At 39.8% G+C, this 14,578-nt stretch overlaps 1 non-coding gene across 1 annotated transcript; it reads right to left on the minus strand.

The window, feature by feature from the left end:
• Positions 1-14,337: 14,337 nt before the first annotated feature.
• On the minus strand, positions 14,338-14,409 carry trnae-cuc (transfer RNA glutamic acid (anticodon CUC)). Its single transcript has one exon. It is a non-coding gene; the product is annotated as a tRNA-Glu (tRNA).
• Between the last annotated feature and the right edge of the window lie 169 nt (positions 14,410-14,578).

Below are 14,578 nucleotides of genomic sequence, written 5' to 3' on the forward strand. Positions count from 1 at the left end.
CAGAAATGTTCAAATGTTTGAAAAGTCAATTAGGGTTGGTGATTACTCTTAATAATAATGTTTTAATTAGGATTCATTCTGAGCCGACCTGAGGTCTGGGTGGTCTGCTCCTCAGATTCTCAGTCAGGGAAACTGATTTTAACCACCAACAGCAGCAGCAGCAACATTTTTAGTTTTTCAGTTGTTGGTCGTTTATTCGCCCTTATTATCATTCTCTATTTCTAAACGATCTGAATAATATATGTGTAAATAAAATTATTTTGAACATTGGGCCTTTTGAGGTTCAACTATCAACTAATCGCTTTTTACAATTTATTTCTCATTACTATTAATATCGTTGATCTGAAATGATAAATGATGCATCGGAGTTTCCCTGTTTTTAATTTTTCCCCAATTGCCCGTTAAAATGACCGGTCGTTTTTGTTTTTGTTTTTTTTTTTTTACTAAATGATGAATAATTGTTTCAGTATAATCTCCAGAAAATCGCTATACTTTAGATAGGCTGTAGATAAGTAAAAAAAAAAAGACTCAAAATAAAACCGAAACATTTGAAAGAATTCAGCCGCATTGTTGTGTTGAGATATATTCAACTATTAAGACAAATCGCTCCAATCAAACTCCTAAAAACAGGACATGATCGACATCAGTTTAACTGAGGAATATTATATTATAATGTCATTTTAAAGAGCTTCTCCCAAAAGATCCGCAGATTTGTTTCAATTTCTTGTCACTTAAAATCTTGAGTTTGAATTATTATTTTCAGATCGTATATGAGACTTTTGTGAGGGGTGATTTTATTATTATTATTATTATTATTATTATTCTTGACACAAATGAAGAATAGTGCTGGATGCTTTAGTCGGAAGTCGGAAGGCGACTGTTGTCCTCATGAGCACAGATTTATACTTGTCATCAACACCAGCGGGATAAACACAGCAGGCCATTTCATTGTGCAGCCACTTCCCACTGACAGCCTCTCATTGAGTTATGTGACTCTACACAGACTGTGTGTGTGTGTGTGTGTGTGTGTACTAAACAGAGTTTGGCCGGATGTAGTTTAGTGATGAATATACAGTAGCCTTGTTGTAGGAAAAGCAAGATTAACTTTATAATGCACAAAATGAATTCGCTTTCTTGTATATTATCTGTTTATCTAAGTGATGATCTATGCAAGATCCATTTATATCAGAGGCACCCTAATGAGAAGCAAATAAAAACAAATGCGAATATACAGAACTATAAATGATAAGAGATACCAAATTAACTGCCCTCTTCTTGTTTCTTTTACAAATTTACAAAAAGTAGTCTGACAAAGCTGCTCTCTGGAAAATGTTTTGACTTGTCATCACAGACTGTGCTCCATTTAAGTGCCCCGGCATGAGTCAGCGTGCACCTCAACAGGGTCCATGGATCTGACCCAGCTAAAAGGAATGCTGTCCTCATACATGTTATTAATCACAGCTCATTTAAAACGTCTGAAGGAGTGTGTCGAAAAGCAACTAACAAAACATTTAGCAAAAATCCTTAAATGACCATTCCTGTACATGATCCACTGCAAATCAGATAATGGAAATAAAAAAAAAACTATCTATCTATCTATCTATCTATCGTTTCGTTTTTATTTTATTTCTCTTGTAGAAGTTGAGGCAAATAGAGCAATATTACCTCTTTGGAAATGGGGAACTGTGATCAATGTGTAACTGCTGGCTGATAACACATCCACCAATTGCTGGCTAATAATATCAAGGCGTGGTGGTTAGTCCCTGGAGATTGTCAGAGATGATTCATGCTTTTATGGCTCCAGTTAATGTATAGAGGTTCAGTGTGCGTGTGCTGTTTTGTGAGGGGAATGGATCAACACAGTATAGCCTGACATGTGAACAGATATCAAAAAAAACTTGGAGGAATTTTTGCATGTTGCATGAGAAATTTGGTGGGGAAGATAATGTCAGTCCTCATTCAGCAGCAATAAGTGTCGTACTTTGTTTCTGCTGCTATAAACTCCAGCATCCTGCAGTCTAATCTGAGCTCATGTTGGGTGAAGAGTTTACAAAAATACCTTGAAATAAAAGAGTTCATCCTCTTCTCTGTTATTTTACAGTACAGTCTGTGTTTTCATTTGTGTGTTTGCACATGCCAGGCTGTATCACTGAGAGTGACAGAGGCCAGAGCTCATCAAAACGTTCATCTGGGCGAGTGTGTGTGTGTGTGTGTTTATAACCATGACTCTTTGCAACTGTGTGTGGTGTATGTGTTTGCTGTCAGTGTGTATGAATGAGGAGGTGTTACTTGAAGGAATAGATAGAGATACTGGAATGTGGCCAACAGCAGACTATTGCTGAGGAAGGTGTGTGTGTGTGTGTGTGTGTGTGTGCATTCAAACCAGGATCCAGGAAAACTGTCACCGTCCTGGCTGGGCCAGGGACTCAATCATTTTGGGGGTCGGTGACTTACTTTGGACCTTCTTCCTCACACACACAAACACAAGAACACACACACACAGAGGCTGGTAGACTCCTGGCTCCAGGAAGAAGACTTCAAATGGGGAAAGAGGAAAATCCAGGAAGCAGAATTCGCTGTCCATATGAGCCTGCAGAGATCAGGGAAACACACACAAAAACACAAAGACACACACACACACACACACCTTGATATTCTCATTTTTGCTGAGTGAGCTTGAAGTCATCATCCTTTTTACAAATGGCCTTTAATCTCTTCTGCATCGGTTCTTGCTGACCTCACCTGTTTGTCCTGTTTTATCTGATCAGACTAATCATCGGCGATCTATTCAGGTGATAACGGTCTCACTAAAACAGTGCTAATCAATGTTACCTCACTGTGTGGGAACTGAGCTCATGAGGATCTCTGATTACATCCGATTAGTCTGACATTCTTGTCCCTATTTGTCGTGTTTATTCAATTCCAGCTGATTTTTGCTTGCCTTCAAAATAAGGCAGCATGTCCACATGGCTATATAATCCATCACGCTGAGAAATAGACACATTTTTAGGGTTATCAGATCTGAGTGGGGCTGTTGCCTTGTGTCTATTCTCACTCCTTGGTAAAATGGCTTTTTACAAATACAATCACAAATACTGGTTTATAAAGTGCCCCCCCCTCCCCTCCACACACACACACACACACACACACACACACACACCACACCATGTTTTTGGGTCTCTCTCTCTCAAGGTAGGTGTAATAAATAATACCTTGAAGAAAAATGGTAAAAAAAAACATTAATAATAATACTTCAGTTAAGGTGTAGTCATTGATATCTATGAGAGTATTTGTCTGCATCTTCAAAATCGGCATTTCTAGTAATAGCTTCACTTTTCCTTTGGGATTATGATTATGCGTGTATTTGTATGAATGCGAGTGTGTGGTTTTGGAGTTATTCTAAGGTATCTGTGTGTTGTGTTTGTGGATTAAGTGGATTAAGTGTGTTTGACCAGGTAAGGTCAGGGAGTCACAATGGGGAGACACAAGTCCTCTCAACAAGACACTTAAGCTTCAGCTATACAGATCATCTCTCTCTCTTCTAACACACACACACACACACACACACACACACACACACACACACAGAAAGAGAAAGAGAGAGAGAGAGAGAGAGAGAGAGACCATTAACCAGGAGTGTGTTTTTGTATAAATTATTAACTCCTCAGTTGCAGGTTCTCATATGTATCGGGCTCAAGTGCTGAATTTGACTCTTAGTTCACACTGTTTGGAGAGCAGAGCAAACACATCACACAACACTCAATTACAGATGATAAGAATCCAATTATCAAAATCTCTTTTGCCCCTGATGATCTCTCACATTTGTAAAGCTACTTCACCAATTCAGTCACACAAGCAGCTGAATATTTCTTTGATGCTTTTGTGCTAATATTTGAAATTCCACTCCTGAGTGTTGTTTGTTCAAACGTCAGATATAAAATAGAGAGAAAAATTGAGTTCTGTGAGTGAGCGGTTGTGGTCGGGTGAGCAACGTGCAAAAGGTTTGACATGCAGAACTCTGCTGTGATACCTGACTGAGAGCTTCAGAATGGGATGGCGTGAGACATTAAAAGTGTGTGTGCACATTAGTGTGTGGGTAAGCTGTGGCAAATGTATTTTTAGCATTGAAGACACAGGGATCCCAGGACCTCTCCCTGTGATAAGCAGTGGCCAAAGTCCGTTAGCAAGAAAAGGCCCGAAGAGCAAATAGGGAACGCACACATACACACAAACACGCACACACATGGCGCCGGTGTTTAATATGCTGATACATGGGACTTAGTTGCAGTGTGATGTGGCAGGCAGATGAAAAGCTATTTGTTTGAACGTGGAGGGGCAAACTGGGGGTAAGATCCAGGTTAGGCAAAGGTGAGGTGACATCATCAAAACAATGGATATTGGTGTCTAAGAAAAGTTCATGCAGAGTTCACACAGAGAAGGTTAAAGAGGTGTCAGCCGTTAAAATGTTGCAAAAAGATGCAGAGTGGGCTGTTGAGAAAATGAGAGGAGGACAGATTGGAAGCCAGTGTGTGAACTTTTTTATGTCAACGTCAGAAAACCCTCTCCCTCTGTCAGTCACAAACTGGCTCCTCCCTCTCTAAGAGAGAAAACAAAAACACAACGAAGAAGGCAGAGGAGAAAAGGTGCATCAATTCAGGGACCAGCAGCGCACACACCGGATAACGGCGGGAGTATTTTGGTTTAAACAAAGAGAGGAGAGGCTGTGGAGGAGAGAAGTTGAACAAGTCATGCTGGAAACAGACACTGAAAGTGGTCAAGGAGAGCGAGGGAATGTCAGAATGGAGATGCCACCAGACAGGAGGAGCAGTGGAAAACAAAAGAGGCTCCACACTCTGCTCCGTCTTATCAGTCTGTGGGCCTTATCCAACGCTGGCTCTGTTAGTGTAACCCCATTCCCTCCCTCCTTCCCTCCCTGCTGGCCGACCACTCTCCTTCCACCTCATCCCTCCATCTTGAGCCACCCCCCCTCCTCTGTTGCCTGCTGTAGACCCCGTTATCAGGCTTGGGCTGACGTAAGGGGGCCCGCTGGTGCTGGGGGTGGGGTGGGGGGGGCCGGAGACAGAGGCTGATAGTGCGGCAGAAGCTGCCTCCACACAGGCTGTGGGAACCGTGGACCCAGCCCACCTCGACCCAGTGGCCCCGCACGTCCACCACCAAAACACACAAATGCAGGAGGTAATACTGTACGGCTAATGTATGGAAAAAAAAAGAGGGAGTCACCCACGCTGGCTTTCTGGAAACATGAGGAGAGTTTTTACAATTCTAAACTTCCACGTGGTGGGTACAACTTTTACATTCAGAAAACTGTTAAATTAACTTTTAGGCTAGCAAAATAATAAATAAATCAATACCTCGGGAAATCGCCCAAAATCTTTTTTCTGTCATGGTGGAGATCATTATTAAACAAGTTTTTTCATGAATTGAATACATCAAAATCCACTTCTCAAATCCACTGCTGACTAACCTTGCATATGTATAAAATGGGGAACTGCATGCATATCTGAACGCATCTTTAACTGTGTGGTTGTGTTCTCATCTTCAATATCAGCATCTTCTGCTTCCACAGACTCTATTAGATAAACAGAAGGATCTCATCCACAGCAGACATAAATTGTGCAGTTAATGAGCTGTTTCTTATCAAAATTCCCAAATGCAGAACTTCTCCAAAGGAGGATCTTCTCATCCACCTCTGTAAAAATAGCTTGTATTTTTGCCTCACATATCCCAAAGCAGCAAAAGTGTTGTCATTTCTTATCTCCCACAACTTTTGTCACAATATTTCAGTGGTGACTGACATTTTTTTTGCAAAAAATAAAGTCCACAAGTTCAGGGAATCACTTTTTGGATCATAAAATATATCTTTTTGACCTCTCTCTCAAAAAATCAATTACCCTTCCACTCACACAGCTCGATAAAACTCAGATATCAGATATGCGGAGAACAAAGCTGCCTCATAAAGCTGAGGTTATTTTTCGTGACACTCGTCAGCCCATGTATCTCCATAAAAGACGGGGCGGCTGCTGTGCAGTTGACATATCATGATGTCAGAGTTGGTATTACTCCATGAAACATTAATTAATCGAAGGAAAAGTCTGGGAATTAATTGCCAGAGTCTAGGTTAAGGAGGCACTTAGCCATTCGACCCCAAGTGGTGGAATGGCTATTGTCATGCCAGAAAATTTGTAAAAGGTGTGTGTGTGTGTGTGTGTGTGTGACTTGTTGCAGGTCAACAGGTGCAAGTTTGATGTGTGGGGAGTGAGGGTAGAGTGGAGAGTTGTAACAGATGAAGCTGGCAAGTTTCACATCATTAGTTGCAGGTGCAGCACTCCCAAAAAGTGCAAACAGAGATACAACCTAAGTCATCTAAACCTTGTTAATTATCATCCCACAGCATCAGTGTTTCCCCCCCATACCATACAACTCAACTCTTCCCATTTCTTTAATTCTGGTTTGACTCATTTATAGTTAATGGGAGTGAACTGAACCATCAATCTGCCACTTACACACAACACACACAAATACACACATATTTCCACATCTTCCTATGTGTGTGTCAGATGTTTTCAGAGATGGATCTGTCGGATGGGGAGTGGAGACACACTTATCAGTGTGTTGTCCTGGATAAGGCAGAGGAGATTTGTAACGGTTGCGGTCGGGCAGTCCTGAATTTGTGTGTGTGTGTGTGTGTGTGTGTGTGTGTGTGTGTGTCTGTCTGTTGCTTTCTCTCTCTCTCTCTCTCTGACCTTTTCTCAGCCGAGCAAGTAGGAGGAAGAAAAAAAATCGGCCTTGACAGAGTGAGAAGAAGGGTGATATGTAAAATAAGAAGCAGCTAAAGAAAGACTCCGTTGTTTCTGAGTTGCTTATCCTAAACTTCTTGCTGTTATTTTCTCTCACTCTCTTTGTCAGACTCTCACTCCCTAAATTTCACCAGTGGCCATGGCGTGCTTGGGTGTAAATAACTATAAAACAAGAGGAAGATTGGGAGTGGAGGTGAGATAATGTTCAGAGTGGGGGTGAAAGCTGCACTCAGGGTTCACTCTTACTGTAAGATATTTGAATTCATGGGAAAAAGAAGAATATGCAATTTCACACAGATCCAAAGAGTTCTGTGCCAGCAGCTTGTTTTCATTGTCCTACAGTGGAGAAGTTGCAATCGTTGCAGCAGCACAGAGTAAAAAAAAAAAACAAAAAAAAAAAAAAAAAACAAGTCTTGTACATGATTTATTCATTCAACTTTTCAAATCTCTAAATCATATCAAAGCATAACATTGAACTTGAGGTCACTTCAAGTTCAATGTATTTAAAGATAATATAAAGATAACGAACCTTTATTAGTCCCTCAATGGGTAAAAAGGCATGTTGGGGAAAATTGCATAATACAGCGCAAGAAAATAGAAATGCAGGAATTGACTAGATGAGATAGAAATATTTAATTGACAGAAAGAATATATAAATAACTATATAAAACTAAATGTAATCAACAAATATGTACAAAAGGAATGTGCATAAGATGCAAATGTGGTTTAAACTAATTTCTTTGTATGCTCTGGAAGGATAAGTCTCCCCCCTGCTCAATCTTTTTAACTAATAACTGATAAAGGAGTATCTTCAATTAATTTAGAATTTCAATCCCTAAACACACTTACTTCACACATTTCAGTTCATTCATTGAAAATAAGTGAATAACAATGTTGGACTGGAGAACTACGCAGCCTGTATTTGCTGGCAAAATTTACTAACAAAGTGGGTCTAAGTTCATTCTCTCTAGACGGCAACACATGAGCTGATCACCGTATTATACCAGGCTGATATGTTCAGAAAGAACAAAAAAAAAAAACTGGAAGTGAACTGCTTCAAAACAGCTATGACTATATTGTCAGTGATTGTAGAGAAGAAGGTGTTTTAACAGAGGATTGTTTCATTAGCAGGTAAGCCACCATCTTCATCTTCATCATCATCATCATCAAGGTGTATTTTTATTTAATTTTCATCTATGAAGTTATCAATACGCAATCACCAACCCACCAACAATATGACATCTTTGCTCTCCATCGTATGCCATGCGGCCTGTCAGTGCCTGGCCCCCCCCCTCCTCGGGGTGACAGGATAAGCACGGGCCTCATCAGTCTTTTTAATTGGTCCAGAACAGTTGTGGTGGTCTGCAGTCTGGCTCAGTGCCAGGCTAAAGTAAACCGACCCAATGGAAACACTGTACAGGCCGAACAACAGATCAGAGAGCAACATCAAGCCTGGAACAGATACTTTTTGATTTAGACTAAACCAAAGGGAAGATCATCGCATGTACTGTTCACTTTAACAGTAGTCGGAAAAGACCATATCCAGTTAGCAGCAACTAAAACATTTTGCTTTTGAAATTTTTTAAATATTTTTCGTGAACCTGCCCTGTTAAGAGTTTTAAAATTATGCAAGGAATCCATTTCTAAACACAAAGAACAAATCTACTCCCCTAACTTCAGAGCCTGTTGCCATTATTGTGTTAAATGATTGAAAATACTTTTTCATAAGCTTCAAAACATTTTTATTCTCGACGACCAAAGGATAGGTAATTATTGCAAGTTTGTTTATTATGTATATGCACTTTATTAAAGATAAATTTTTATTATTTTGCTAATAGCCTCAATTTGTTTGGACATCTTACTTGGACCTTGCCAGATTAAATTTTTTCCTACTACTGACTCTGTTTTTTTCTTCTTTTCTGGTCCAGCACATGCGCACTAGTGGAGTAGATGGTGTGTATGCACACGCCATGGCATCTATAGTTTGTGGAGAATCCATCAAAGCTTATCATTATAAGTAAACATGACAGAGTGGACAAAATGTCTTGTGCACCGCCAGACCTGCTATCTAACCACAAGCCATATCTGTGATGATGGACTGATGTGGCGCTGGCTTGGACTAAGCAGAGACTGAGTGTGAGAGTGGGAGTGTATATCTGAGCGCGCACACACACACACACACAAGGATACACATCAAAAGGTATACACGTAGACACTCAGTCTCAGTAAGCACAAAATCATTTACCTTTAACATGCCCCTTATATCTTCAGCCTCTCAAAGGAGGACTACCCCTACAGTACATGAAAAGTTGACTTATCGCACAATCATAAATGGGCAGGCACAGTCATAATTCATAAAGGAATTTATAGCTGTTATTTATAGTCTAATGTTTGCTGGAGCTCATAGCTTTGCCTACAAGTGAAATACAGACAGAGCCTTCTTAAAAATGATTTTAAGCCGCTTTTATGGCAGATGAGATCAGAGGAGAGTTTAGAGATTTCTGAAGGAGATTTATTTCTAAATGAGAAATAATAGTTCATCATCTTTACTCAAGTCACAATACAGACCACTGTTAACATGAACTCCTACATGTCAAGTAAGGTTATCAAAGGTCAGAAAATTGTCACACGTCTCTACAGCATTTGGCTTGCAGAGTTTCTGAAAATGTCTGAGTGACTGGAAGATCAAATTTACAGCTTTGGGCAAATGAATTTGGACAAACAGAAGTTCTATTTGGAGGATGTTTACAGCCAGCAGCACATTTTTCAAACACGAAATGAAAAAGGTATTGACCTAGCACAGGAACATGTGAGGGTGCCAACCAAGGGTGAAGGGCTACACGTTGGCTTAAGGGCAGTCCTGGTTTCCCAGCAGCACTTCCAATTGAATGACCAGTACCTCCATTACTGTAAATAAACTACTTTTATTACGCGTACCTGTATTGAGGAAAAGTTTAAATAAAGACAACTGGGCTTGCTTGATGATGCTCGAGGGTGTTTTCATTTTTGCTTTCAAAAGTCTGTTTCAGTTCTGGGTGACTGGTAAAGACATCCCAATATCGAGCCTCCGAGCAGTGTTTATTGGGACCGCTGGTTTTGTCCCGGCCTCCAGTGACCCTGACAAGGCACAGGCTTTTAGGAGCAGCTTAGAAATGCGTCTAAATGAGCCATGGTGCAGTCACTGTTTCAAACTTATTAAGTTCTCGGACAACAGAAAATGAGAAATACTAATTGAGAACAACCTCAGTTAATTTAGCTGCATCAAAAGATATGAGCTCAGAGGAGAGAGGCAAATAGATAATGCGTGGATTCTGGCTGACCATAGACAAATGCAAAGAATATCTGAGTTGTTTTCACCAACAACAGTTACAGTTCACCACATTTTGATCTAGTGTTGTTTCACATCTACACAAGGTGAGGTTTCTTAGCATTTATGTCTGTATACATGTGAGTTGATTTAAAACCTGTGTGTTCCCCTACTTGTTACAACATCACTGATAAGCAGGGTAAACAACTATGCACTGTTTGCTCCCCTACATGGTCATGTGATGAAAAAAAAAAAAAAAAAAACACTGATGAGAGGGTGCATGTGTGTGTTTGAGGGGATGGTATTCTGCTTATGTCCATTAATCCCTCAGGTTTCTTACACTGTCTGCCCCGTCCTTGAGGTGTGGCTCCTGCACTATCTGGACATTTAGCTTTAAGAGTGAAAACCCTGGCATTGATAACCTCTCTCCTCCTGTTCAGTTCCAGGGTCAAAGATCATGGCTGCAGTGCCTCAGCTGACTTGGCAGAATGACAGTGGGGTGTAGTGGCACTGGATGTGATACAGTATTCTGCTGTTTAAAGCCATGTCTCCATCACTTCCATGCTCTGTCTTTGCTAAGTGGCTGGTGCAAATCGCAAGTATGCGTGCATGCACAGGGAGTGTGTATGCATGCGTAGGGGGTCATTCACCTCACGGTGGTCTCTCAATCGGAACAGGACCACCTAAGGGAGTGCTGAGTATACATCAAATCAAGTTTTTCATTCTGTTGCCACAGACAAGCACAAATTTCTCTGACAGGGGGACTGTGTTAAACAATCTATTCTTAATTCCACAAATACGTTTTGTGTGGAAATTTGTAGTAAAAGCCCTACAGTAGAAGAGGGAAGATCAATGCCCATCCCATTTCCGCAATAATATTCATCAACTGGTTATTCTATCTTAGCATAAGTATGGAAAAATAGGAGCTTTAGTGTTAACAAAGTCCAATACCCAGAAATCTCACCAATGAATATTTTTAATCTTGTTCATGTCATCCTGGCATATCCATCCAACCATACAATGAAAAAATGATGTATAAGAAAAAGCTTCATACACAAACAGAAAAAAAAAAAGTCAAAACAATCTTTTTTTTTAAGTTCCAAATAATATAATATAATAATAATAATATGTAATCCAAAAATCACACTTATTCTACATGATAATCAGAACTGTTCAGAATCTGACTATTTGAGATAAAAAGAAAACAAGTTACCCATCCCATTCTTCAGCTCCTTCAAAGTAAAACTTATAATCTGCCAGAGCAGTTGGCTGTTTGCAAGTGAGACCCTCAACAGTTATTAGTGTAAGTGGTTACTAGCTTCTTGTTTCTAGTTGGTTTATTGCACAACAATCTGTCTGTGTTATCTTTCCATAAACATTTAGATACAAGCACTGTAAAAGTGAAGATTGTTTTTAAATAATGCTGCATTATGTCACAGGTTTGGTTCATTATAATGAATCACAGCTCTCATATTTCCTATTAATTATCATTTGTGTGACACATCCTTTCTTTATGTTTAGGTTTTGTGGCTTCTTGCTGCCAAAGTGTACTTGAAGTTATCAGTGGTTGCAGTCTGAGCTCGAAATGTGTGACGTCCGTACAAAATGATTTTAAATCATTCCAAGGCCTTTGCAGGGTCAGGCTTTTGTGACAACAACAGTCATTTGACTTTAAAAAAGATAGAAGTGTGATAAAACATTGAATGACAATTGATATAAGAGACATCCACTTTTTAAGTCTTTCTACTAACCTTAGAAACAGTTGAGCTTATTATTAGGTATGAATAAATGTGTTGTAAGTACATATGCATTCAGATACACAGACCTGAAAAACCCTCTCCCCTTTTCTTTTGTTCCTCTCTTTCTGCTCTTCTGCTACATAAATTCCTGAGTGTGCGTCTGTGCATGTGTGTAACTTTGAACTTCTTTGTAGAAGTAACAGTAACGCAAAAAACAGACTGTCTGTTCGATCTGATGTGACAGTATCATAAAAAATATAATAGCAGAGGCTGTGATGTGGCCACTTAATGTAGATCCTATATAATAGAAAGAAGGTACATTAGCCCTATATGTTTTCATGGACTGTTATTATTTTTACTATTATAGTTTTTTTTCTAGGAGGCACATCTTGAAAACATTACTCAGCAAAGAGTCCAAAGTTTACAGAGGCTCATCTTTGCTTTTTACTGGATACAATTCTGTGAAAATGTTTCACTCTGTCTGCATTTAAACATCTTATTTCTTTCCCACTGTCTTTTTTTACAAACAAAAAAAGGAGATCTGGGACAAATTGTAATTAAAAAAAGCTTTAGCAATTAGGAATGTAAAGTAAGATAGTATCATACTGGAGATAAGCAGAGAGAAAATCATTCAAGTCAAGCATTTGTAAAAAAAACAAAAACAAAAAACAAGGTGACATTTCCAGCTATCCTATTTCTGAGTCACAGAGAGGGTGATGATACCCAGAGCCACAGGTTCTTTGCCAATACAAACCCTGCTCCCAGTCCAAACCCCCCGCCCCTACAATTCTTTGCTTCAAACTGGGCAGGGAGAGGAGGGGGATAGAGAAAGGTTGACAAGAGTCTGAGCAGGCCAGAGGAGGGACTCGCCGGCGCCATGGCGATCCCTAAGACAACTTATCTCCTCTCTCACAATGATAGTGCCTGTCAAAATAACTGCCAGGATGCACGGCCAGCCAGGAACTGGTTAAATCCAGAGCTGTCCAATTAGAAGCCCCCAAAGTCCTCCTGCAGGGATTTCAGCATTTCCCCACCTTAGAGGGCTCCGCAAACACACATTATCTCTGTCTAATTGCTATCTTTCTCCTACAGGTTCAGTTCAAACAGACCTACGCTTTATGAGAGGGGCTGATTTACATTTACAGTAAACCACATCAGATCATTCTTTTGAACAGCAGGGGAGAAATTGTGTGTAAAAACTGAAAAAATTTAATTTTATTCTTTAAAAAAAAAACAAAAAAAAACCCAACCCTACTCAGTTGTCCTATCTTCCACCTCTTGTGTCACATGTTCCAGTGTACATTGCATTATCTTAAGCCAAGATCTTAACCTGTAAAACTAAATAAAAACCACATATCATTTACATGTTGTTTTAGTATGCAGTGATAATTACAGATTTAATCTTGTCTATCTGCCTAATAGTCGGTGCCCTCCTAAACCCCGTTTGTTGTAACATAAGTAATGAAACATTGCCACCTATTGGTATATTTGATAAATAGCTCGGAAAAACCTGGACAAGCCAAGTGTTTTGTATTCCATGTTTTCCGTCCAAAAAGAGTTTATGTCGTTCTTGTTGTGAATCTGGGCCAAGCGTGAGTGTTAGCATGAGGCTAATGTTACCAAATCATTTTAACAGTGGTTATATTCAACTCAAATTTCTTTATTTTTCTCACACTGTTACAGCAGAAGAGAAGAAAATGTCAAATTAAAGTGTGAAAGTAATAAATGAGGGGAATAATGGTTATTCCAGCTTTTACAGTGAAACGGCTACTGGAAAATATTGTTTATTTGTTTCTTACCTGCAGTCTTACCTGTGACCTGTGATTATTCAGCTGTAATGAGGAATATGAATCCCCATGAAAGCGATTCTCAGACTTTTTGCAATTGCAGACAGGCATGAGGTAGCAGCGGCGGTGGTGGAGTCGCACAGTTGCACTGAAATATATATATATATATATATATATATATTTGTTTTTTTTTAATACGGCACAAAGTGCCTCTCTTATCAGTTTAATAAGGAGTTGGTTTTCAAATGTGGGACGATTCCATATTTTAAGGGACAGTTTGGCCCTCCTGTCTAGAAAGGAGTGTCCGGCCGGAGTCACCCACGCCGCTTTGTTGTCCCAGCTATCTCTTCCGGTATCTTCTTCGCAAGCGACGGTACCTTGGCCAATGAAATGAGCCCAATTCTGCGCGTGTGCGTGTGCTGGCAGCTCATTGGTCACAGAGCAGGAGAGGGCTGGCAATAGTATTACCGTATATTGCCATATAAAGCGCCCTGTCATGCATTGATTCCGTTTAATTTTATTTATATTTAATATATTTAATTTTAATTTAAACACGGAAATACGGGACAAAGTGCGTCCCTTTTACACTGGACGCGTAATTTAGCTTTTAAATAAAGATGATTCTAAGGACGATTGGTGCACACACGAGAAGAAAAAAATAAGCTACAACAAATAAAAAGGTGCAGTTCCCTGACCGGGAATCGAACCCGGGCCGCGGCGGTGAGAGCGCCGAATCCTAACCACTAGACCACCAGGGACTGTAGCGATAAACTAGACAATCTAATCTTTAATGGAAATGTGTCCTTATATTTCTGTTCTGTTTCTCCCCAGTTAACCGAAGTTAGCAGGTCTGCACGCTAATGTTAAGTTCGGATCTTTGAATGAAAAATATAGATGGAGGTTGCTGATCTACTACTTCTATGCAGT

The sequence above is a fragment of the Echeneis naucrates genome, chromosome 24 (assembly GCF_900963305.1).
Source record: "Echeneis naucrates chromosome 24, fEcheNa1.1, whole genome shotgun sequence".
NCBI classification, from domain to species: domain Eukaryota; kingdom Metazoa; phylum Chordata; class Actinopteri; order Carangiformes; family Echeneidae; genus Echeneis; species Echeneis naucrates.